Genomic DNA, 28,000 nt, shown 5'->3' with positions numbered 1-28,000 from the left:
TGCTCCCGTGAAGAGTTTCTGACAGAACAGCTGAGCGCTCGAGTATCTCTACGGAGATAAGTGATTTTGGCTTTTGCCTTTGCCCAAAATTCCTGTTGTTAGGCCCCTCACGCCCTAGAGTTATAAAAAAGGCCTAGGGTTGTAAAATTATTGAGAGGCTCTGCCTAGAGTGTGTCAAGCAAGCCCTCCATCCACTTTTGAAAATTGTTGGACAGGTTGCCGCCTGTTCTTGGCTTGCTTTGGTGTTACACTATGAAGTGCCCTTTGGGTGTTGATATTTTACTTCTCCTCTTGGGCGTATTCTCTACCTTAAGGCAGAATGTCGGAATATTATGAGGATGAAGAATCATGCTATTACGCTGAGGAAGAGCCCGCAGGCTCTGAGGGTGCTGAATTTATGGACCAAGCCCTGTATCAGGCTATAGCCCCTCTAAAAAGACATTTGGCTGATTATGCCACTCAGCAGGGTTGGATACCTTCTTCAGGTCGGTCAAAGAAGTCTCCTAAAAATCCTCATAAGGCGGACTTTGTAAAATTGGCTAAAAATCTATCCACCTCCAAGACTTCTAAAAGGTCTGCCTCGTCTTTTCAGACGCATCCAGTTTCCACCGTCACTGATGACTCTTCTTCTACTGACTCTTCAGATCCTGTGATTCCACCTCCCAAGAAAAAGGCTCGTAAGGAGCACTTCGTCGATGCCTCTTCTGTTCCACAAGTATTAACCTTTGATCCGGATGACATTATTCATCCAAATTCTTCAGCTTGGCTTCCCTCTCCTGAAGTTACTGACTATGTTCAGGCACATATTCGTCGTCCCTTTGAGAAAGATGTTCGCGCTAGACTGCGCTCTGAATGTCCAAGACCAGACCTGGCAGACAAGTTAGCTGAGACTCCCGAGGTTGATCCCTCTATGATTACTTACATGCGCAAATATGCTAAAGACCAGAAGAAAGGCTTGGATAGATCGTGGAGGTCCTGCCAGGACAAATTACTAGATCTCTTGGGTCCATTGACCAAGATTTTGGATTTGGCGTATACTGCAAAAAATTCTAACACTCTCATTGATCCTGAAGAGTTAGCAGGATGGTCTCAGCGAGCCATCTGCATTTTAGGTAATGCTAATTGTGCCCTCTCCTGCGAGCGTCGTCGCTCCATCTTGATGAAATTAGATCCTAAATTAACGGATCTTGCTTCTTCCGAATCCGGTTCCTTAGCACAAGGGTTGCTCTTTGGTCCCCCCTTTCTAAAAGAACTTACTAATTTTGTGGCAACATTCAGTGGCCTTGACAAGGCGCAATCGAACTTACGTCGTGCCTTCCGTCCGGTTTTCGGACAGGCCGGACGAAGGGGACGTTCGTCCGGCCGGGGAGGTACCCAGCCTACTCAACGAGGAGGTCAGTCCCAGAGAGGAGGAGCCCAGGATACCTATGGCTCTGGAAAATCTAGATTCTATCCCTCTTGCAAGGGCAGAAATAACTACGGCAAAGTCGGCTATGGAGGTGCCCAAGGAGGACGTCAAGATTCCTCCAACTCAGGTGAGATTGATTCTAGCTTCGGAGGTTGTTCTGGGGGGCAGACTACAGTTTTTTCTCCACAACTGGCAGCTAATCTCCAGCGATGCTTGGGTGTTGGAGACGGTGCAAGGTTTCAAACTAGAGTTTTACGAACGCCCTCTCCAACACCGCCTTCCCTCCCCCCTTGTTTTTTCCCAACAAGATCAGGACTTCATCTCCGAAGAGGTCGAATCTCTTCTGGCGAAAGGAGCCATCATTCCATCTTCCCGTCATCCCGACGGTTTCGTCAGCAATATCTTTCTAGTGGAGAAAAAAGGGGGAGGTTCCCGTTTGGTCCTCAACCTCAAAGAGTTCAACGGCGAAGTTAGATACCGTCATTTCAAGATGGAAGGTATCCATCTTCTTCGAGATCTTCTTCAAGAAGACGCCTATCTATCTGTGCCGATCTATGCTCCCCACCGTCGCTTCCTTCAGTTTCAATGGTTGGGGAAATGGTTCGAGTACACTGTACTTCCCTTTGGTCTTTCTTCCGCTCCATGGTGCTTTACGAAGCTCATGAGACCGGTGATGGAGTCTTTGCGGGCCCGGGAGTCCGTTTGATTGTCTATCTAGACGACATTCTTTTGCTGGCTCATTGCCCTTTTCTTCTGCAACTTCATTTCAATTGGTCCATAGAGCTCTTGCAATCTCTAGGGTTTCTTGTCAACCTTCTGAAGTCGGACTTTCAACCCTCGCAGACGATGGATTTCCTCGGGTTCCGCATCGATTCAGTAGCCTGTCAGCTTCTTCTTCCAGGTCAGAAGATCAGAGCGATCAAACGAGAATTGCGCATGGTCTTGTCCAAACAAATGCGGACAGTGGCTCGGATTGTGGGCCTCTTGTCCTCTTCCATCCAAGCCATTTTTCCGGGTCCCTTACATTATCGCGCTCTCCAGCGCCTCAAGATCCGACATCTTCAGAAGGGCCTTCGTTACTCCGACCTCATTCCCCTTTCGGAGGATGCTCGTTGGGAAATGTTGTGGTGGCTGGACCACATGGAGTCTTGGAACGGTCGAGCGCTGTTCGGGAAGATTCCAGACATTGTTATCGAGTCCGATGCGAGTCTTTGGGGATGGGGAGCCAGATGCGGTTCTCTGACGACAGGGAGCCGTTGGTCCCAGGAGGAATTATCCCTCCACATCAATTGTCTAGAGCTTCTTGCGGGTTCTTTTGCGATCCGCTGTCTTTCCCCTCAAGCGACGAACTGTTGGATTCTCCTCCGAATGGACAACATCTCAGCGGTGAGGTGTGTCAACAAACTTGGGGGCACGAAGTCCAAACTCCTTTCAGAGATCGCCAAGGACTTTTGGCATCTTTGTTTGCAACGCCAGATCACGATTATTGCCGAGTACCTCCCGGGTCGCGACAATCTCATTGCGGATTGGAACTCTCGTCATCTCCAGGATTACAGCGACAGGCGTCTCCACCCTCGGGTGTTTGGGACCTTGGTCCGGGTTTGGGGCCGATGCCACTTGGATCTCTTTGCCTCTCGCCTGAACAGACAGCTTCCACTGTTTTACAGTTGGCGCCCGGATCCGGAGGCCTTAGCCACGGATGCCTTTCTCCAGTCTTGGCCTCCTCTCCTGTGCTATGCGTTTCCTCCCTTCATGATGATTCCCAGGGTTCTGGCCCGCACAAGGTTTTTTTCTCTCGGACCTGATTCTCATCACTCCTCTTTGGAGGGCTCAGGCGTGGTATCCAGTTCTTCTGGAAATGAGTTGCTCTCCGCCGCTCCTTCTCCCCAACAGGTGGAACCTATTGCTGGACCCTCTTCTGCAGTCCCATCCTCTCATTCTGTCGGGGCATCTCCGTCTTGTGGCGTGGCAGATTTCGGGGGACGCTGGCAAGTCGCAGGCCTTTCTTCTGACACTGCCCGATTTATCGGCGAAGCTTGGGCTCCCAACACCCACAAACGTTATGCGTCAGCTTGGAAACGGTGGTGTGATTGGTGTGCTCAGAGGTCAGTGGATCCCTCTTCGGCAGATGTCACCTTAGTTCTGAATTTTCTTGCTTCTCTTGCTTCATCTGGTTTGGCATACAGAACGGTAAATAATTTTCGTTCTGCTATTTCAGCGGGTCACATTCCAGTGGATACTAAACCAATTGGGTGTGGAAAAGTAAATTTTGCCATGTTCTGTGTCCCTACGTGTCCTCCATCTTATGTTATGTGTGCATGATTAAATATGCATATGTATCCCCATGTTTGATTAAAGACGCAATTACAGTTGTGTCCATCACTAGTATGCCAGTTTCCAGTTCTCGTGAAAGCTACGAGTATCAGGCCTATGTAAAGTTACGTTGCCACGTTTCTCAGTGTGCACGTTATTTCATTGTAAAGTCCCCGTTTCTAGGCCTCAAAAGGGCCCGGACACCAGATTCAGCTCCTGTCTCCTGAGCCTCGCTGAGGAGCGATACAGCCCCCACCTGTATCCTCGACCCTTCACTTACTTCCTGCCTCACAGTGCCCGGCTCAGCCTGGCTCTGCCTACGAGTCTGCCAAGAGTATGTTATGATTCTAGTTATCAGTCCAGCCCTCCTTCTCTGCATTCCTAAGCTACTGAATCGCATCAATAGTTTCCGTCATTGTCTAGCCTTTACGTCTCCATGTAAGAGAAATACTGCATTTAATGGTCATTTAATATTCTTCATCACGCACTACATGTAGAATAATGCATGCTCCAGTCTTAGAGTCCGTTAGCCTCTCCCCTCCTGACTCTTAGTTTATATCAACATGTTCTCTAAACATCAGATACTAGATACTGTTTAGGTACATGTCGCCCTGACTCTCCAGACTTCAGTCTCTGCTCCTAGCACAGAGTTCATAGCCCCCAGCTTCTCCTAGTAACACGTCATTGTCAGTTTACGCGCACCATTAGGTTAGAGGTCCCGGCTCCTTAGGTAGCCCCCTCCATGTTTCCGCCCCATTTATGACATATTCTGTTACGTTTACATCACATGTCTATGTATACGCCCCTGTTACACCCATTTTCACCCTTATCTTTCGCGACTGCTATTGACCACACCCACTGCTCCGCCTACTGTAATTCATTGTAATGTAACTGTTTTAGTATATATATTTGTGCACTGTTATTAAATGTGGTGCCGATTCTGATCCTGCCCCCGGCAGCGCTGCCATCCTGTTCCCGTGCAGGTTGTCCTGTTCCTGTCCTTTATGCTGTATTAAACCTGCAAACTCCTACTACCTCGAATCTTGACTCTTATTTATTGAGCTATCTGTTATTGCAATGTCCAGTAAAACCTAGATCCGGTATTATTTATTTATATACCACATAATGGCGCCCGAATAGGGACTTGCCCTTTCCCCACGCGCCGGTGAAGCCACGCCGGCCCCCTGACCCTCTGCAGCCGTGACGGAACCATACCGTGCACGTGCAGATATTTCTGCTTCAAGTATCCCTCAGGCCCACGGAGGAGACGGAGGTGGCGGTCCAGCATCCAGACGAGGCGGTGGAGGAACGCGGCGAGTCCCGACCAGAGCCCAAGCCGAGAGCCCAAGGTCCGAGGTATCCGGAGGCCCACCCGTAACAGAAGTCCGAAGTTCGTCCGTCCGGCGTCGAAGCAGTCTAGTCCAGTCCGAGGCCTTCCGTTCTTGCTGCCCGGTGAGTACCATTGCTGGGGTAGTATCTAGACAGGGTCAATTTAATTGACTCTGGTCCGTGGGTTGGTGGTACACAGACCCAAAACGAAGTGTCCACTTCGGTGGATGCGGGTCCTGACGTGTCTCTTTATGAGACCGGTAAGTTTCGTACTGTTTCAGCAGTGCATCTAGTTTCTGTTCTAGTCAGTTCTGTTCTCGAGAAAATTCATGTATTCTGTTTTCAGTATTCCAGGTAGTATTCTGTTCGAACTGTTATTTTAAATATTCTTCATGTATTTTAATGTCGTGGTATGAATGTGAAGTAATTATCGTGTTCATTGTGTATTGTATTGTGTCTAGATTACAGTTCAGTCAGGCCCTTATTCTCGAAATTACGTCAGTTAAAAACTAGAAAAGGTCTGCTAGAAGCAGCAGTTCCTGTCCCGCCTAGGGACAGTCCAGGTCATTTTATGTATCAGAAGCATGGCATAAGTGCCATATTATATCTAGATTTATGGGTAGAGTATACCAAAGAGTTAGAGGAAAAGTATAGATGGCCCGTATCAGGTACGTGGGATGCCGAGTGCATCATGAGAGTAGAAGAAGCATTATGGAAAAAGAAAGCCAGACAGTCACAGAAAGATGCCATCGAGTTATGGCGCAAAGAATCTCATAAAAGAACCGAAAAAGAAATCAGAAAGTCAGAACTAAGTAGAGAATCCTTGGAACGAGCCCAGGAAAGGGAACTAATCGAGATAGGTGAACGAGTTAAAACAGAACAGTCAGACAGACAGAGGCATGCCCTCATCAAGGGTATGTATCCTCTTCTTGCCGAGGGCTTGCCAAAAGCAACCCCGGAGGCATCCAGTAATTTTCCGCCACCACTAGTTCCGACTAAGCTACGTCACAAACCGACCGCAGCTGATATTTTCATCTCGTCCTATTTGGACGACACAGTCCCGGAATATGCAAATCCTGTTCCGCCAGTCCCTGTAAATCAGGCAATTCCTGCTCCCCCAGACACCGGGGCACCTCTTGCAGTACCTGCTACGGTACCCCCGGTCCAGCCTACGTTTCAATTTCCCGCCGCGCTGGTACGAAGAGTATCAGTCGACGATTCCAGTTTAGGGGCCGCAGGAGGAGGTCCTCCTGGTACCCCGCCACCGCACCAACGTAGAACGTTGGCCGAGTTACATGAATGTGCGTTACAGCGTACGCCCAAATTTAAGTCCGTTGCAGAAATCCGACGAGCTCTCACTGAATGCCGCTATGATCCAGTTGCAGGTGATGATAGTACAGTAATATATTCCATCCGTGTAAGACGGGTGACCGGGTATTTAGACACCCTACCAGATATGAAAGGAGATCTAGACAGAATATATCGTTTCATCCGTACAGGGGATGATCCAGAAAGTATTGGCGAAGCCATGTCTCAAAGGAAAGCTGAGATCCAGCTCATGTTGTATAATATAGCCGAGGGTAAACACAAGACTATCAGTAGTATAGAGAGTATGTACAAGAAAATTCGTAAGGAAATACTAAAGTTACACGAACAACGTAAAGCAGCACAAGTAAGCGAGAAAGAAAATGACTCTACCGAAGAGGTAGAGGACGAGAATCCCACTAGAATAGCGTATGTAGGAAAATCTAGATTTCCAGATCGCCATTTGCGCCTAGAACACAAGTCAGTTTTACATCATCCAGCACCAGAACAAGGTTCTCTGGAACAAGTATTTCAAGCTACCGATCACATTCTGAAATCACGAATCGGTTACAGTGAGTTAAGTACTATGCATGAACAAGAACTAGCCCGATCAGCAGTCCGATGGATTACTGATTCTACCACTTTTCCAGACGAAATAGTGGCACAAATGTTCCTGAAATTGCCCCCAGCCGAGCAGCGACTGGTGGGTATGTATATGATCCAGCACCTCATTACATTGTATGAGGGTCAACATTCTGATCCAGGTCCGTTACACGATGTCCTGAACGAGTTACTCCAGTATAGATGGAAAGGTTTAGGTACCGATTTAATTAGTGTCATTCTAGAACAGCGCCACAAATATAGTATGTTTTTGAACCCGCATTTTGTTCATGTCTCACCTCCAGAAAGTAAACCGTTTTACATAGACAGACAGAATCCGTTACGAGAAGTACACCCAGTCAGGACAACAGATGGTGAAATGCAACGAGTGTTTGTTTACACTCCGATTACAAAGATGGAACTCTTAGAGATGAAAAAGTTAATTCCCTGTCATGATAAAGATCCAGCAGGGTTCCACCGAGAATTAAAAGACATGCTCCGTATGGGAGAATACACGTATCCAGATATTATTAAAATGTTAAAGGTCCTGTTGCCCGCAGGGGTATATGAAAAACTCAAGGAAAAAGATTGGGAGGTGGGAGAGAAAAAGATCGATTGGGCAGTTCTAGAAACTGAAGACAAGATACGAGTACCAGGTACCGGTCTAGGAGAGAAATGTAAAGAATTACCAGAACTGTTAATACAAGTTTTGCCTAGATTATTAGCCACTAAAAAGGAAGACTGGGATGCAATCTCAGCCTGTAAACAGAAACAAGACGAAGACACTAGTGATTTTTATTCTAGATTCGAGAAATGTTTTAGTATAAACAGTGGCCTCAAGACAAGTAGCGAGTCATACCCTCATCTTTTTGTTACTAAATTAGTCGAGAATTCAAGTCCACAAGTTAAGAATCGAGTTTTGAAAGTCGAAAGTACCTGGCAAGCTAATACCCCGTCCCAGATGTTACAGATGCTCCAATACCACCAGAATAGAATCAGAGAAGAGCAAGATCATGAAAGAAAACGTATGAAAGACACGAAAATGAAAGTGCTGGTTGCACAATCTATTCCACAAGACAGTCAGAAGAGGGGTACGAATCAAGCCAGTCATCCTACAGCTCCCGTTAAAGGGACATGCAATTATTGTAAACAGCCAGGTCATTTTATAAACGAGTGTGCAGTTCTGAAACATAATATAGCTACCGGTAAAACTAAAGAAAGACCACGTCCGCCTAGACAAGAACAAGTTTCACAGACTTCTCAGCCACAGAATGCACAACAGACAGTTCCAGTACCGCAGCCTATTGCTGCAACACAGCATGTTACACAGCAGATGTACCAGTATGCACAGTCCGAGTATCCAGAGTATCAGCCATATTCATGAAACAGCCTAGAGAGGGAGGTAGGCTTGCCTCTCATCGAGATACCTGTAGATCAAGAGGGTCCCTATGTTCATAGTCAAGTATTAGGGAAAGACAGAAAGTTTTTGATTGATACAGGGGCAAGTAGGACCACCATCAGTCACGCCGAAGTTCCAGGGGCTCCGCTCTCAGGCTCAAGAAATGTTTCCCTTGGATTTTCAGGAAAGCCTATTGTAAATGAGATATCTCAGCCAGTTACTCTAGAAGTAGGTCCATTGTCCCGCACTACTGATCTGTTACTTACGAAGTCATGTCCAGAAAATCTGTTAGGCATTAAGACACTGAAAGAATTAGGTGCAGTCATATGCTGCTCCCCAGAGGGAATACGACTGTTCCTACGTGACTTCAAGGGTCACTATGTATTACGAGATTTTGATCCGAGATTGTCTAATGTTCCGCAGCATCTATGGGCACAAGGTCCAACTGATGTTGGTTATATGCAAATCACACCCCATCGTGTGACTCTCAAGCCAGGTGTAGTGTTGCCACGAATCAGACAGTACAGACTGCCACCTGAGGCTGTAGCAGCCTTATCCAAAATTATTGACGAGCTCATCGCTCAAGGAGTAGTTGTAGAAACTGACTCCAATGTATGTAATTCTCCGATCATTCCAGTCATGAAACGTACTGATCCAAATGCACCCCCAGTATATCGATTAGTGATTGATCTCCGAGAGCTTAACAAATGTGTTATTCCCCAGTACCCAGTTGTCCCAGATATCTCTTCCCTATTGACAGCCATTGATTCTGAAGCCTCATTTTTTACAGTCATAGACCTCAAGAACGCATTTTTTAGTGTCCCCATTCATCCAGACAGCCAGTTCCTTTTCGGTTTTTGTTTAAATGGAAGGAGCTATATGTTCACACGTGCTCCTCAAGGTTTCACAGAAAGTCCAAGTATTTACAGTCAAGCACTTAAGAGACAACTAGACAATATTCACATGCCAACTGACACTGCCCTGCTCCAGTATGTCGATGACCTACTGATCACAGCCCGTTCTGAACGTGCTTGCGAGCGAGCATCCCTTACAGTCTTGTATTTCCTTGCCGAGATGGGGCACAAGGTGTCCCCTTCTAAGCTTCAATTCTGTGTCCAGCAAGTGATCTATTTAGGCCACTTACTGTCCAAGAGGGGTAGGCAGTTGACACCCGACCGTATCCAGTTAATAGCGAGTCTTCCTCAGCCCAAGACCCAGAAGGAGGTACGTGCTTTTATTGGCCTTACTTCTTACTGCAGACAATGGATTCCTCAGTATGCATTTCTAGCTAAGCCACTGATACAGTTAACGACACAGGAGGCAGCCGTATCGACTGTCCTCCCTTGGACATCTGAACATACATTTAGTTTTAATGAGTTAAAGAAGGCTCTATGCCACGCTCCAGTTCTAGCTACACCGAACTACAGTAAGCCTTTTACACTTTTCGTCACTGAACGTGAAGGTACAGCATTATCTGTTCTCACACAAGATCAAGCAGGACAATACAAGCCCTGTGCTTATTTTTCGAGCACATTAGATCCTGTAGCCCAGGCTCTGCCTGCGTGCCTCAAGTCAGTTGCAGCCACAGCACTAGCTATCAGACAAAGTGATTCCATAGTATTAGGACATTCCTTGACAGTACAAGTCCCACACTCCGTGGAAGTTCTTTTAAACCGAACACAGACTCAGCACTTGACAATTGCACGTTTAACAGGTTATGAACTGACACTGTTCCAGCCACACATAGAAATCAGACGCTGCAACGTTCTAAATCCTGCTACACTGTTACCGTCAGTTAATTCAAATCCTGCCACACACGACTGTGTGGAAGTAGTTAACATTATGACTAAGCCAAGACAAGATCTGACAGATATTCCATTACCAGATCCAGACCTGACACTTTATGTGGATGGTTCATGTATGAGAACAAGTACAGGAGAACTAGTAGCCGCGTATGCAGTGACTACTGACACTGAAGTTATTGAAACACATCGTATTGACACCCTGTCTGCTCAAGCAGCAGAGCTAGTTGCTCTGACACAAGCCTGCCTACACGCCAAGAACCTGAAAGTTAATGTTTACACAGATTCACGTTACGCATTTGGAGTCGTACACGACTTCGGAGTGCTCTGGCAGGAGAGAGGTTTCATGACTTCTCATGGAACCAAGATTCAGCATGGTCTCCTTATTCAAGCTCTGTTAGATGCCATACACTTACCGACATCCATTGCTATCATGAAATGCAAAGCACATACGAAAGTTACTGACACTATTTCTCAAGGTAATGATCTAGCAGATCGCACAGCCAAGCTTACAGCACAGACACCAGACATTCCAGTTAATAAGACACCGACATCCACTCTAGAACAGACTACATGTATGACAGTTAAGGACCCTACTCAAGATGTCATAGATATCCAGTTACATGCTACTCCCGAGGAAATCAAGAAATGGTCCGAACAAGGAGGGGTCCAGACAGATCAGGGATGGGTAACGAAGGGTAAAGCCACATGGTTTCTCCCCGACTCCATGGTTCAAGTCATTATCAATACCGCACATAGTCCAGCACATTTAGGAGAAAAAGCTATGTTAGATAGTATCCAGAACATTTGGTTCAACAAGCATTTACGAGCTGCAGCCAAGCAGAAAGTCCGTACCTGTATGATATGTTGTCAGTTTAATCCAGGTAAAAGTGTCCCGGTGGAACAAGGTGGATTCCAGCCCCCTGACCACCCTTTTGAAGTCCTCCAGATGGATTATATTCAGATGGAGCGATGTCGAGGTTTCAAGTATGTCCTTGTAGTGGTATGCGCTTTGTCCAGGTGAACAGAGGCATATCCAGTCCCAGATTACACAGCCGCGACCACTGCCAAGCAGTTGGTTCGTGAATTCTTCCCCCGCTACGGACTCCCTAGAGTCGTATATTCTGACAACGGCCAGCCATTCTCATCCGAGTTGATGAAACATATTTCCCTGTTGTTAGGGTACCAGTGGAAGTTCCATTGTGTACGCCATCCAGAAGCAGCCGGTCTCGTAGAGAGATATAATCAGACCCTGAAAATCCGAATCGCAAAAGTATGTAAAGAGAAAGGTGTGGACTGGCTAGTAGCTCTGCCAGTTGCCTTGTTTTATATGCGCATGGTCGCACATTCCAGATCAGGTCTGTCCCCTTATGAGGTCGTATTCGGCCGCCCCCCTAACATGTGGGGTACACCTAGACCTCGAAGTATTACCGATGTTTCAAGTAATATGCTGACAGATTACCTAGCTTCCTTGATGTCTGCCCTCAACTCTTGTCGTTCACAGGTTGCTGCCGCATTTCCAGACAATACCGAGGTGGCACCTCATGAAATCGTTCTCGGATGCATGGTTTTGGTCAGGAACTTTGATCGTTCAAGTCCGCTGGAGCCTCGCTGGAAGGAACCCCGACAGGTCCTCCTGGCCACCCGTACTGCCGTCAAGCTGGAAGGCAGGAAGGGCTGGGTCCATTTGTCACATGTGAAAAGATTTTTTGGATTGAAACCTGTTTCAAAGAACATTTCCGAGGATCTTAAAGACTGCCAAAGTACTATTCTTAAGGACTGTCCCGCAAAAGACATTGCTACTAACCCTTCCCTGTTAGAGAAAACTCCGCAACAGGAGTATAAGCTTAAACTAAGGTCTAGTAAAATAAGTCAGCCAGTTTGATTGTCTAAGTCCTCCCCTAGGTGAAACGGTTAGACCGGTTTCTGACATGTATATAATAGACCCCCACAGAGAGAGAGTTAGTGAGAACTCTAGAAGTTGCACTATTATTTTATGTTTTCTGCTATATTTCAGCATTATAATTTCCTGCATCAGTTATGCATTTTATTTGTGTTTTTCAGTTTCTCATGTAAATAAGTCTGCTAATGTTACAGTAGAGCACACGTTTAGTGATCTGCCTCCTCATGAACTTTCTTATCGTCTTGCTATGCGTAATAACTCTTTTATCCGCATGTTACATTATTCACACCAGACCAACAATGCCACAAATTGTTGGGTGTGTGGTCGACTCCCCCCTTTCCAGACACCGAAGGGAGTTCTGCCACTCTTTCCTTATCCATTTTCACATAATGGTTCGTGTGGAGCATGGTCCACGTTAACGTCATCCTCAACAGATATGTCTTTTCTGAACAGTACATGTTTCCCAGACAAGCAAGGTCTACCCCACAGAACAGGGTTAGATCTAGAGAACGAAGTTTATAATTTGGGTAATTATTCTTCGAATTTCATGGTCCTGAATGTTCAGTCTGATTCTACTCCAGACTTACCTGCTATTTCAGTACTACCAGTCAAAGGTGAATTATGTGTCCGAAATAATGGTTCCGTACATGTAGGCCATAGTGATTGTACTACTATTGTCAAGTATAGTGACAGTAGGAAATCTATTTTCAAAGCTTCACGTCATTCTTATTTTGTTTGTGGTCAGACCGCATATGTTCGTCTGCCCCTCGATTGGGAGGGTACATGTTACATTGCCTTCCTACTGCCACCAGTTTTCCTAGCCCCACCTGACTATCATAGGAATTCCCACCTAGTACATACTAGACACAAGAGAAATCTCCCGATTGTCGATTATACTGAAACTGCTCTAGAACAATACATAGATATCAATAAAGGTGTCTTCCCCTACTTAGGTACTGTTGTAAATAGTAAACTGATACGTAGATTAACCAGAACACTTGAAGCAGTAGTGATTGAGACTACTTCTGCTCTAGGTAACTTAACCGAAGAACAATCCTTTATGAGAATTGTCGTGCTCCAGAATCGTCTCGTCCTTGACGTCATACTGGCCGATAGGGGCGGGGCATGTAGAGTCATCGGATCTAGTTGCTGCATTTTCATTCCTAATAACGCGCCGTCTGTTTATTCAGCTATTACCAGACTCCATAAAATTGCCCATATGTTACACCAAGATCCAGGCACCTGGACATGGTCCGGTTGGTTCTGGAATATAATTTCCGCCTGGGGATGGAAAGTATTGTCATTTCTGGGTATTGCAGTAGCGATCATATTCAGTTGCTGCCTCTGTTTACAATGTGGCCCTGCGATTTGCGGCATTTGTGCTACATCATGTGTTCCTAGTCCCAAGTCCCGTCCTAAATCCAGTTCCAAGAAAACTCGAGACGAGCAAATGATACTGTATGAAATGATAGATGGTATCATGAATATTGATGTTTCCTGATGGAAACGTAGTGACAAGGAGGGAATGTGGAAAAGTAAATTTTGCCATGTTCTGTGTCCCTACGTGTCCTCCATCTTATGTTATGTGTGCATGATTAAATATGCATATGTATCCCCATGTTTGATTAAAGACGCAATTACAGTTGTGTCCATCACTAGTATGCCAGTTTCCAGTTCTCGTGAAAGCTACGAGTATCAGGCCTATGTAAAGTTACGTTGCCACGTTTCTCAGTGTGCACGTTATTTCATTGTAAAGTCCCCGTTTCTAGGCCTCAAAAGGGCCCGGACACCAGATTCAGCTCCTGTCTCCTGAGCCTCGCTGAGGAGCGATACAGCCCCCACCTGTATCCTCGACCCTTCACTTACTTCCTGCCTCACAGTGCCCGGCTCAGCCTGGCTCTGCCTACGAGTCTGCCAAGAGTATGTTATGATTCTAGTTATCAGTCCAGCCCTCCTTCTCTGCATTCCTAAGCTACTGAATCGCATCAATAGTTTCCGTCATTGTCTAGCCTTTACGTCTCCATGTAAGAGAAATACTGCATTTAATGGTCATTTAATATTCTTCATCACGCACTACATGTAGAATAATGCATGCTCCAGTCTTAGAGTCCGTTAGCCTCTCCCCTCCTGACTCTTAGTTTATATCAACATGTTCTCTAAACATCAGATACTAGATACTGTTTAGGTACATGTCACCCTGACTCTCCAGACTTCAGTCTCTGCTCCTAGCACAGAGTTCATAGCCCCCAGCTTCTCCTAGTAACACGTCATTGTCAGTTTACGCGCACCATTAGGTTAGAGGTCCCGGCTCCTTAGGTAGCCCCCTCCATGTTTCCGCCCCATTTATGACATATTCTGTTACGTTTACATCACATGTCTATGTATACGCCCCTGTTACACCCATTTTCACCCTTATCTTTCGCGACTGCTATTGACCACACCCACTGCTCCGCCTACTGTAATTCATTGTAATGTAACTGTTTTAGTATATATATTTGTGCACTGTTATTAAATGTGGTGCCGATTCTGATCCTGCCCCCGGCAGCGCTGCCATCCTGTTCCCGTGCAGGTTGTCCTGTTCCTGTCCTTTATGCTGTATTAAACCTGCAAACTCCTACTACCTCGAATCTTGACTCTTATTTATTGAGCTATCTGTTATTGCAATGTCCAGTAAAACCTAGATCCGGTATTATTTATTTATATACCACATGGGGAACATCCTTTGGTTTCCAAATTGCTCAGAGGCATCCGGATGGTAAAACCTCCTTGCCCTAAGTATGTTACATTATGGGATGTCTCTGTGGTTTTACGTTTTTTGAACTCCTGGCCTGTTAATTCAATGCTTTCTCGGAAACAATTGTCTGCGAAATTGTCAATGTTGCTATGCCTCTTGTCCTGCAAGCGAGTGTCAGATGTTCGTGCACTGGATCTTGCCGGTCGCACTTTCTCACCTGAAGGTGTTTCTTTTTCCATTTCTCGCCGTACTAAAAGTAACACATCTTCTGTGTCTTATCCCTCTTTTCCACACAATCCCAAGCTGTGTGTAGTACAATGTATCAAGGATTATGAGGTGAGTACTGCACCTTTCTGTCATGATTTGCAGGGTCAACTGCTTATAGCTTTGCAAAAGCCTTTTAAGCCTGTGTCTCCCGCTACCTTGGCACGTTGGGTACGATGGCTCATGTTAGAAGCGGGCATTGACGTTTCCGTCTTTGGGGCCCATTCTGCTCAGGGAGCTATGGATTCAAAGGCTTTTTCCTTGGGGGTTGGTCTCCAGGATATCATGAAGGCCGCAGATTTGTCTTCGGAATCTGTTTTCAGAACATTTTATTTCAAACCTATTGTTGCTGTTGCTTCTGTTGTGGTGGAGGAGCTTTGAACAAGCATAATCGGAGCCTCCGTCCTGACATAGAATTTAAAATTTGCTAACATTCGTGCCAAGAATTTTCAATTCTATTAAGGACAGGAGGCGAGGATTATCCCACCCTTATTGACATTTTATGCATTGGATTAAGTATGTATGTTGCTATACTGTAATGTTCTTTATTATATGACTCTTTTCCCGCCCTATTGTGAATTTGTACTCTATCCTTTGGAATGGCCTTTACGGCTCTGTTTTTATTTCCTCCAGGCTCCGACCTTAAATAAGATATGCTGTGAGTTCCTGCTCTTCGTGGGTCTTCTTCTGTTCCTAAGGCTTTGGGAGGTGCCTCCGTCCCTTCATATGGATGATGACTTTTCCTTTGGACGTTCTTAATGGATTTTGACTTTCTAATGTTCTCTTGGTTCTGGACAAAGAAAGAGGAAGTTGGAACCTCTATGACTATATTTATACCTTCTATGTACTCTATGGTTACTATGTGCTCATGGGAGTGTAGTTTTTTGTTTTCTTTACTGTGTTTTCATTGGCTGCTGTCTCCAGTAAAGAAATCGTCGCCTCCTGTCCTTAATAGAATTGAAAATTCTTGGCACGAATGTTAGCAAATTTTAAATTGTCTTTACTAGACGCACACAGAAACTGCACAGTGTGTGTGTGCGCGGCGCAAGTCAGGGTTGCTCACTTTTGTGTGCAGTTCATGGCGGGTCTTCAGGGAGCACCATTTGTAGACCTCACTGGACAGACTTACACATGATTAACAGCTTCCGGTTGACCCACAGCACCACCCTTCTGGCCCCTGGGACCTCAGCGGTAGGACCCATTTACTGTTTCCACCTAGGGGTTACTAGGGAGTTAGGGGGCGGGAAAACGCGGTGCAAGGATACTTCAAATGAACAAAATAATTACTCAAATACATACATTTACACGTCCTTTTGAGGGAGTAAATACACTTCAGTTTTTATTCCACCCAAACCCATCCTTAGAGTCTGACTGGGTCTCTCCCCTCCCACCTGACTTTTTCATTAGCCAAAAGGGACCCCTTTGAATGGTTTCCTTAATTTATCGAGGCTGCATCTTTCTTCTAATCTATGTACCTAGGAACATATCTGCAGAGGAGTTTACATGTTTACACTGGGAGCGCTAACTTACACTTCGAAGCACTAGAAAAGCAAACGGATAAAAACTAGGACTGGCCGAGAGTATCCCACATGTGGCAGTTCGGTGCATGCCCTCTAAAATGTATATTTTCTAAGTACCGAATAAAGAAATATTGAAATGTATATCTTCGATGTTGCAGTAATTGTTATTTTTGCACCACACTCCTAATTTACATGAAGTATACATGTGGCTAAGAAAGCCAACCAACGCCAGGTGGCAGCTCAAAGCAAAGGAGCAATGACACAGATGTGCTGACTACGCCAATCCTATTACATTTGCCAATGCCTGTTTTACACGCTGTGGGGATCCACTATCAGGAAATATGAAAGTTTTCGGGCAATTGAGGAGACGCTACACAGCAGTTATGCTTGCTGCACGTCAGCCCCAGCCCAATCATCAAGGTTCACCAGCAGGCTTTTCTCCAGACCTGAGGAGGAGAGCTACAGATATGGAAGGGAGGTAGGGTTCTACGCATGGGCAACAGCAGACCAGCTCCCATTAAATAGGAATCCATAATCATTTACGTTTTTTTACACAAAATATTTTTTTCAGCTTCATTAACATGCAGAGCATGGGCTGAGCAGCAGCAGAGCAAGATTCTCTCATGCACAGCCCACCCAGTACAACATATGTAGCAGTAGTACATGATCGCGTGTGCATACATGTTATGTGACACCACAGACAACAACAGTCACTCACACACAACTAGTCAAGTTCCTGTCTGTGGTCACCTACCAGTTCCAATACTCGATGACCTGAAAGTGAGTAAACAATAAAACAAATGGATGGGTGTAAGGGGGCGGGACTAAAGCAATATTGCGATAGAGCAGGAGTAAGGGTAAAACTAGAAACATTCACAGCTGTGTACACATCACAGCGATACAAAAGGGGATGATGGACGGAGCGTTTGAGCAAATAAAACACTCACCCCCAGTCAACTGATCTGGGTTTAATCCATCACCATTCTTTAGCCCACTCAGCCACCCCAGTTCAGACATGGCCATATGCAAATCAGTCTGACCCTGTGCCTCATGGGAACAGTCCAGCCCGAACTGCCAAGCCATGTCTTCCCTGGACCGGAAACAAGCATCCTGGGACCGGTTTCGGATTCATAATCCTCATCAGCCAAGCTATCTTGAATCCAGTGGCCAAGTGAGCAAGGGACTCATGTCTGAGCATACCCTGCCACACTTAGGGCGAACAAAGCGATACAAAAGGGGATGAAGGACGGAGCGTTTGAGCAAATCAAACACTCACCCCCAGTCAACTGATCTGGGTTTAATCCATCACCATTCTTTAGCCCACTCAGCCACCCCAGTTCAGACATGTCCATATGCAAATCAGTCTGACCCTGTGCCTCATGGGAACAGTCCAGCCCGAACTGCCAAGCAATGTCTTTCCTGGACCGAAACAAGCATCCTGGGACCGGTTTCGGATTCATAATCCTCATCAGCCAGGCTATCTTGAATCCAGTGGCCAAGTGAGCAAGGCACTCACGTCTGAGCATACCCTGCCACACTTAGGGCGAACAAAGCGATAAAAAAGGGGGTGGTGATGGATTAAACCCAGATCTTTCGACTGGGTGTGAGTGTTTGATTGGTTCAGATGCTCCGTCCATCACCACCCCCTTTTGTATCGCTTTGGCCGCCATAAGTGTGGTAGGGTATGCTCAGACGTGAGTCCCTTGCTCACTTTGCCACTGGATTCAAGCAAGCCGGGCTAAAGACGGCTGTAATGCCAGAAACCGGTCCTCGGAAGCTTTTTTCCGGTCCAGGGAAGGCATGGCTTGGCAGTTCGGGCTGGCCTGTTCCCATGAGGCACAGGGTCAGACTGATTTGCATATGGTCATGTTTGAACTGGGGTGGCAGAGTGGGCTAAAGAATGGTGATGGATTAAACCCAGATCTTTCGACTGGGTGTGAGTGTTTGATTGGTTCAGATGCTCCGTCCATCACCACCCCCTTTTGTACCGCTTTTGGCCACCATAAGTGTGGTAGGGTATGCTCAGACGCGAGTCCCTTGCTCACTTTGCCACTGGATTAAAGCAAGCCGGGCTGAAGACGGCTGTAATGCCAGAAACCGGTCCTCGGAAGCTTGTTTCCGGTCCAGGGAAGGCATGGCTTGGCAGTTCGGGCTGGACTGTTCCCATGAGGCACAGGGTCAGACTGATTTGCATATGGCCATGTTTGAACTGGGGTGGCAGAGTGGGCTAAAGAACGGTGATGGATTAAACCCAGATCTTTCGACTGGGTGTGAGTGTTTGATTGGTTCAGATGCTCCGTCCATCACCATCCCCTTTTGTACCGCTTTTGGCCGCCATAAGTGTGGTAGGGTATGCTCAGACGTGAGTCCCTTGCTCACTTTGCCACTGGATTCAAGCAAGCCGGGCTGAAGACGGCTGTAATGCCAGAAACCGGTCCTCGGAAGCTTGTTTCCGGTCCAGGGAAGGCATGGCTTGGCAGTTCGGGCTGGACTGTTCCCATGAGGCACAGGGTCAGACTGACTTGCATATGGCCATGTTTGAACTGGGGTGGCAGAGTGGGCTTGAGGAAAATTGAATTTTGCCTTGTCATGTGTGCCTACGTGTTCCCCATCCTATGTTATATGTGCATGATTGATATGCATATATGTCCCCCTATGATCGATTACAGACGCAATTATAGTTGTGTCCAACTTTAGTATGTCAGTTATCCGGTCCCCGTGAAAGCAACGTGAATTAGGCTTCCAGGCCTATGTTGCCCACGTTTTACATTATGCACGTTAATTCATCGAACTGTCCCCGTTTCTAGGCCTCAAAGGGCCTGAACACCAGATTCAAGCTCCAGTCTCCTGAAACCACTCCGAGGAGCGATGCAGCCCCTCCCGCATCCCTGACCCTTCGCTTACTTTCTGCCGCGCAGCGCGGTGCCCGGCCTGGCTCTGCCTGCCTGTCTGCCAAGAATATGTTATGCCTCTAGTTATCAGTTCAGCTCTCCGTCTTCACATTCCTAAGCTAGCGAACCGCATAAACATCTCCAGCTATAGTCTAGTCTCTCTGTCTCCATGCAAGAGAATTACTGTATTAATATCCATAGAAGATTCATAGCACACGCAATACACGTAGAATATATGCATGTACCAGTCTTAGTGTCAAGTAGCTTTTACCCTGATAACTTTTAGATTCTATCAACATGTTCTCCAAACACCAGATACCAGATATGATATAGGTACATGTCGTCCTGACATCGCAGACTTTAGTCTCCTCTTCTAGCACAGAAGTCATAGCCCCCAGTTCTCCCTAGTTACACGTCATGGCCCGTTTGCGCGCACCACTAGGTTAAAGGTTCCAGCTGCCCAGGTAGCCCCCTCCATGTATCCACCCATTTATGACACTTCTGTGACGTTTTCATCACATGTCTACGTACACGCCTTCTTTGTACGCCCATTTGTTCTTATCTTACGTTTGTCACTTATTACGCTACTGTATTCAATGCAATTGTAATGTTTTCCTATATATACTATGTACTGTTAATGAGACGTTGCAGCTGCCAGTCCATGCCATTCTATTTCAGGCTGTTCCGATCCTGTCCCTTCCCTTGTGCCTGATTAAAGCCTGTTAGACTCAGATACCCCGGATCCTGCCTCTTATTTATTGAGCTATCTGTTTTATTTAATGTATTCAAAAATAGTACCGGTAATTAATTATTTATTTACCACATAATGGCGCCCGAACAGGGACGAGCCCCTTCCCCACGCGCCGGCGATGTAACGCAGGCCCCCTGACCCTTCCACAGCCGTGACGGAACTCTACCGTGCACGTGCAGATATTTCTGCTTCATCAAGTCTCCCTCAGGCCCACGGAGGAGACGGAGACTGCGGTCCGGCATCCAGACGAGGCGGTGAGGAATGCGGTTCGTCCCGACCAGAGCCCAAGCCGAGAGAGCAAGGTCCGAGGTATCCGGAGGCCCACCTGTTTCTGAAGTCCGAAGTTCGTAGTCCGACGTCGTAGCAGTCCAGTAGCAGTCCAGTCCAGTCCGAGGCCTTCGAGTTTTGCTTCCCGGTGAGTACCGTTGCTGGGGGAGTATCTAGACGGGGTCATTAGTTTGTCTCCGGTCCGATGGGTTTGGGTACACAGATCCAGTCCGACGTGTCCATCTAGGTGGATACGGTATGACGTGTCTCTTTATGAGACCGGTATGTTCTGTACTGTTTTAGCAGTGCATCCAGTAATTCTAGTAAGTCCGTTCTCGAGAAATTCAAGTATTATGTTTTCAATGTATCAGGTAGTATTCTGTTCGAACTGTTATTAATGTATTTTTTTATGTCGTGGTATGAGTGATTTGTTTGCCATTTCATTACTGTGATTATTGTGTATTGTGTTTAATTCAAGTACGACTCGAAAATGCCTCTGTTTTCAAGGTTATGTCAGATAAAAACCAGAAAAGGGTTACTCGAAGAAGCAGTTCCTGTCCCTCCTAGGGACAGTCCTGGACATTTTATGTATCATAAGCATGGCTTAGATGCCATACTGTATCTAGATTTATGGGTTGATTATACCAAGTATCTTGAAGAGAAATACAGATGGCCTGTATCAGGAACATGGGATGCCGAGTGCATCATGAGAGTAGAAGAGGCATTATGGAAAAGGAAAGCCAGACAGTCTCAGAAAGATGCCATCGAGTTATGGCGCAAAGAATCTCATAGAAGAACCGAAAAAGAATTCAGAAAAGCAGAGTTAAGTAGAGAATCCTCAGAAAAAGCCCAAGAAAGGGAACTTCTAGAAGAAGGTGAACGAGTTAGAGCAGAACAGTCAGACAGAGAAATGCCCTTATTAAAGGTATGTATCCTCTTCTTGCCGAGGGCTTGCCGAAGGCAACCCCGGAAGCACCCTGTAATTTACCGCCACCATTGGTCCCGATTAAGCTACGTCATAAACCGACTGCAGCTGAAATTTTCCTTTCGTCCTATTTAGACGACACTGTCCCAGAATATGCTAATACAGATCCTACTCCGCCAGTCCAAGTTCAAGTCCAGCCTCCAGTTAATGTAATTCCTGTGCCTCCAGTCGTTGGTCCTGTCCATGCGCCAGTCCCCCAGGATCAACCCACATTACGTACTCCTACTGTACCAGTCACTTTACCAGCACCCGCACATTCAGTATTAGTTAACGATTCCAGTTCAGGAGGAGCAGGGGGAGGTGCTCCTATCACCCCGCCTCAAGTAAAACGACTGACGCTGAGAGACGCAGCGTTACAGCACACGCCAAAAGTGACTACATACGCAGACCTCAAGCGACATCTTACTGACTGCATATATGATTCAGTTCCAGGCGAAGATCACATGATATTATATTCAGTACGTTTAAGGCGAGTTGCCAACTTTTTGGCCACCCTGCCCGAGATGAAGGAACATCTAGACAGAATATATCATTTTATCCGTACTGGGGAGAACCCAGGAAGTATTCACGAAGCTATGGTACACAGGAAAGTCGAGATTCAAGGCATGATTTTGCAATTCTTGATTAACTGTTTAATAAGAGAACAAGATTATCCTGATAAAGATAAAGACGAGATGAAAGCCCTGACTAGGTGGAGTGACAATATAGCCGAGGGAAAACACAAGTCACAAGGTAGTATAGAAAGTATGTACAGGAAAATTCGTAAGGAAATTATAAGTATACACCAGAAGGAGGAAGCAAAAAGAGCAACCGAGAAAGAGAATGACTCTTCAAGTGAAGAGGTAGACAGCGAGAATCCCGCCAGAATAGCGTATGTAGGTAGAACTAGATTTCCCGACAGACATTCACGCCTAGATTACAAGAAAGTTTTTCCTCCTCCCGTACCAGAACAGTGTTCTCTTGAACAAGTATTCCAGGCCACCGATACAATTCTGAAATTACGAATAGGTTATAGTGAGCTTAGTACCATGCATGAACAAGAACTAGCCCGATCAGCAGTCCGATGGGTTAGTGATTCTGCCACGTTTCCAGACGAAGTAGTGGCCCAAACGTTTCTGAAACTACCGCCAGCCGAGCAGCGACTGGTGGGTATGTATATGATCCAGCACCTCATTACACTGTATGAGGATCAGCATTCTGATCCAGGTCCTTTACATGATGTACTGAACGAGTTACTCCTAAACCGATGGAAAGGTCTAGGTACCGATTTAATTAGTGTCATTCTAGAACAGCGCCACAAATATAGAACGTTCCTGAATCCACATTTTGTTCCTGTTCCACCCCCAGTAAGGAAATCATTCTACATAGACAGACAGAATCCGTTGCGAGAAGTACATCCAGTTAAGGGAGAGGGAGGAAGTCTCGAACGAGTATTTGTTTACACCCCTATCACGAAAATAGAGCTTCTGGAAATGAAAAAGTTAATACCCTGTCACGACAAAGATCCAGCAGGGTTCCATCGAGAATTAAAGGACATGCTCCGTATGGGAGAATACACGTATCCTGATATCATTAAAATGTTAAAGGTCCTGTTGCCTGCGGGCATATATGAAAAACTTAAAGAAAAAGAATGGGAGGTGGGAGAGAAAAAGATAGATTGGACCGCATTAGAGACTGAAGATAACACACGAGTTCCAGGTACCGGTCTTGGGGATAAAGCTAAAGCATTGCCCGAGTTACTGATACAAGTCTTGCCAAGATTACTAGCCACGAAAAAGGAAGATTGGGATGCCATCTCAGCCTGTAAACAGAAACAGGACGAAGACACTAGTGATTTTTATTCTAGATTTGAGAAATGTTTCATTATTAATAGTGGTCTGAAAACAAGTAGTGAATCGTATCCGCATCTTTTTGTTACCAAACTAGTTGAGAATTCTTTACCGCAAGTTAAAAATAGAGTATTGAAAGTCGAAAGTACCTGGCAAGCTAATACTCCGTCACAAATGCTTCAGATGCTACAGTATCACCAGAACAGAATCAAGGAGGAGCAGGAACACGAAAGGAGACGTATGAAAGACACGAAAATGAAAGTACTAGTTGCACAGTCTGTTCCACAAGACAGTCAGAAGAGGGGTCCGAGTCAAACTAGTCATTCTACAGCTCCTGTTAAGGGGACCTGCAATTATTGTAAACAGCCAGGTCATTACATAAACGAATGTGCAGTTCTGAAACACAACATAGCTACAGGTAAGACGAAAGAGAGACCACGTCCTCCTAGACAAGAACAAGTTCCGCAGAATGCTCAGACACCGCAGAATGCACAACAGACAGTTACAGTACCGCAGCCTATAGCTGCCACACAACACGTTACACAGCAGATGTACCAGTACGCACAGTCAGATTATCCAGAATATCAGCAGTATTCATGAAACAGCCTAGAGAGGGAGGTTGGCTTGCCTCTCATCGAGGTTCCTGTAGATCAAGAGGGTCCCTATGTACACAGTCAAGTATTAGGGAAAGACAGAAAGTTTCTGATTGATACAGGGGCAAGTAGGACTACCATCAGTCATGACGAGGTTCCAGGGGCTCCACTCTCAGGCTCTAGAAATGTTTCCCTTGGATTTTCAGGAAAGCCTATTGTTAATGAAATATCAAAACCAGTTTCCCTAGAAGTTGGTCCATTGTCCCGAACTACAGACTTGTTACTTACGAAATCATGTCCAGAAAATTTACTAGGTATTAAGACCCTGAAAGAATTAGGAGCAGTTATATGCTGTTCCCCAGAAGGAGTACGATTGTTTTTGCGCGATTTTAAAGGTCATTATGTATTACGTGATTTTGATCCAAGATTATTGAATGTACCACCGCATTTATGGGCGCAAGGTCCAACTGATGTAGGTTGTATGCACATTACACCCTATCGTGTCACTCTGAAACAAGGTGTTGTATTGCCACGAATCCGACAGTACAAATTGCCACCTGAGGCTGTAGCAGCCTTATCCAAAATTATTGACGAGCTCATGGCTCAAGGAGTAGTTGTAGAAACTGACTCCAATGTATGTAATTCTCCTATTATTCCGATTCTGAAACGTACTGATCCCAATGCACCTCCAGTTTATCGATTAGTGATCGACCTTCGAGAACTTAATAAATGTATCATACCCCAGTACCCAGTGGTTCCAGATATTGCTTCCCTATTGACTGCCATTGATTCCGAAGCTACGTTCTTTACTGTTATTGATCTCAAGAACGCATTCTTTAGTGTCCCCATTCATCCAGACAGCCAGTTTCTTTTCGGATTCTGTTTAAGTGGAAGGAGCTATAAATTTACACGAGCTCCTCAAGGTTTCACGGAAAGTCCTAGCATTTACAGTCAAGCACTTAAAAGACAACTAGACAATATTCACATGCCAACTGACACTGCCCTGCTCCAGTATGTTGATGATCTATTGATCACAGCCCGTTCTGAACGTGACTGCGAACGTGCGTCACTTACAGTCTTGTATTTCCTGGCCGAGATGGGGCACAAGGTGTCCCCTTCGAAACTACAATTCTGTGTCCAGCAAGTGGTCTACCTTGGACACTTACTGTCCAAGAGGGGTAGGCAGTTGACACCTGACCGTATCCAGTTAATAGCACATCTTCCACAGCCCAAGACTCAGAAGGAGGTACGAGCTTTTATGGGCCTCACTTCTTACTGCAGACAATGGATTCCTCAGTACGCATATCTAGCCAAGCCACTGATACAGTTAACGACACAGGAGGCAGCCACATCGACTGTCCTCCCTTGGACCCAAGAACATACACTTGTTTTCAATGAGTTAAAGAAAGCTTTATGCCAAGCACCTGTTCTAGCGACACCAAACTACAGTAAGCCTTTTACACTTTTTGTCACTGAACGTGATGGTACTGCATTATACATCTGTTCTTACACAAGATCAAGCAGGACAACACAAGCCTTGTGCTTATTTTTCTAGCACATTAGATCCGGTGGCCCAGGCTTTGCCTGCGTGCCTCAAGTCAGTTGCAGCCACAGCCCTAGCTATCAGACAAAGTGATTCCATAGTGTTAGGACACTCCCTGACAGTACAAGTTCCACACTCCGTGGAAGTTCTTTTGAACCGAACACAGACTCAGCACTTGACAATTGCACGTTTAACAGGTTATGAACTGACACTGTTTCAGCCACACATAGAAATCAGACGCTGCAACATTTTAAATCCTGCTACACTGTTACCCTCAGTTACTTCAAATCCTGCCACACATGACTGTGTGGAAGTTGTTAACACCATGACAAAGCCAAGACAAGACTTGACAGACATTGCATTACCTGACCCCGACCTGACACTTTATGTGGATGGTTCATGTATGAGAACAAGTACAGGAGAACTAGTAGCCGCGTATGCAGTGACTACTGAAACTGAAGTTATAGAAACACATCGTATTGACACCCTGTCTGCTCAAGCAGCAGAGCTCATCGCTCTGATTCAAGCCTGCATACGAGCCAAGAACCTGAAAGTAAACATATATACAGATTCACGTTATGCATTCGGAGTCGTTCACGACTTTGGAGTACTCTGGCAAGAAAGAGGTTTTATGACTTCTCATGGAACCAAGATTCAGCATGGCCCCCTCATTCAAGCTCTGTTAGATGCAATACATTTACCGACAGCTATCGCTATCATGAAGTGCAAGGCACATACGAAAGTCACTGACATCATTTCCCAGGGTAACGACCTGGCAGATCGAACAGCCAAGCTTACAGCCCAGACTCCAGACATTCTAGTTAACACGACTCAGACAGACGTTCCAGTTCAGACGATTTGTATGACAGTTAAGGACCCCACTCAAGACGTACTAGATATACAGTCACATGCTACCCCAGATGAAATCAAGAAGTGGTCTGAACAAGGAGGGGTCCAGACAGATCAAGGATGGTTGACGAAGGGAAAAGCCACATGGTTTCTCCCCGACTCTATGGTTCAAGTCATTATTAACACCGCACATAGTCCAGCACACTTAGGAGAAAAAGCCATGTTAGACAGCATTCAGAACCTCTGGTTTAACAAGCATTTACGAGCAGCAGCCAAGCAGAAAGTACGTACCTGCATGATATGTTGTCAGTTCAATCCAGGTAAAGGTATTCCGGTGGAACAAGGTGGATTCCATCCTCCTGACCACCCTTTTGAAGTCCTCCAGATGGATTATATTCAGATGGATCGATGTCGAGGTTTCAAGTATGTCCTCGTAGTTGTATGCGCTTTGTCCAGATGGACAGAAGCATATCCAGTCTCAGATTACACTGCCGCGACCACTGCTAGGCAGTTGGTTCGTGAGTATTTCCCTCGCTATGGATTACCGAGGGTCGTGTATTCAGATAACGGCCAGCCATTCTCATCCGAACTCATGAAACAAGTATCCCTTCTGTTAGGGTACCAGTGGAAGTTCCACTGTGTACGACATCCTGAAGCAGCTGGTCTCGTCGAAGGACATAATCAGACCCTGAAAATCCGCATTGCCAAGGTATGCGCAGAGAAAGGCGTAGATTGGATGGTAGCACTGCCAGTCGCCCTTTTTTACATGAGAATGGTCGCACACTCCCGTTCAGGTCAGTCCCCTTTCGAGGTAGTTTTCGGCCGTCCCCCAAACATGTGGGGTACATCTAGACCACGTACAATTACTGATGTTGACAGTAATATGCTGACAGATTACCTGGCTTCCTTGATGTCTGCACTACTCTCTTGTCGTTCACAGGTTGCCGCTGCTTTTCCAGACAACACTCAAGTGAAACCGCACGAGGTCATACCAGGCGACCTCGTTTTGATTAGGAACTTTGATCGTTCGAGTCCGCTGGAGCCCCGATGGAAAGAACCAAAACTCGTCCTGATGACAACAAGAACGGCGATCAAGGTCGAGGGTCGAAAAGGCTGGTTGCATTCCAGTCACGTGAAGCGATTTCATGGACTCCCTCCAAAAACTTTTTTCAAAGACTGCCCCGTTCTCAAGGACTGCCCAGATACTGACTCTAAACTTCCCCTGTTAGAGAAAACTCCACAGCAGGAGTATAAAGAAAAGTTAAGGTCTAGTAAGTCAGCCAGTTTAATTGTCTAAGTCCCTCTCGGGTGAAGCGGTTAGACAGGTTCCTGACATGTATGAGATAGACCCCCATCGTGAGAGAGTTAGTCAAAGCTCTAAGAGAATACGTTATTGTAAGAATCTTCGAAGTCGCTGCATTGTGACTCTATTATTTTTGTTATTTCTGAGTCTTATGGTTACCTGCATAAGTTATGCCTTACATCTATGTTTTCCTATCGTTTCACATGTACATTTGTCTTCTAATGTTACAGTAGAGCACACTTTTAGTGAACTACCTCCTCACGAGTTATCCTATCGTCTTGCAATGCGCAATAATATCTTCATTCGAATGTTACACTATTCACACCAGACCAGCAATGCCACTAATTGTTGGGTGTGTGGTCGCCTCCCCCCTTTCCAGACACTGAAGGGAGTTCTGCCACTCTTTCCCTAT

This window comes from Lissotriton helveticus, chromosome 5_1 (genome assembly GCF_964261635.1).
Source record: "Lissotriton helveticus chromosome 5_1, aLisHel1.1, whole genome shotgun sequence".
NCBI lineage: Eukaryota > Metazoa > Chordata > Amphibia > Caudata > Salamandridae > Lissotriton > Lissotriton helveticus.
This window is presented reverse-complemented; position numbering follows the sequence as displayed.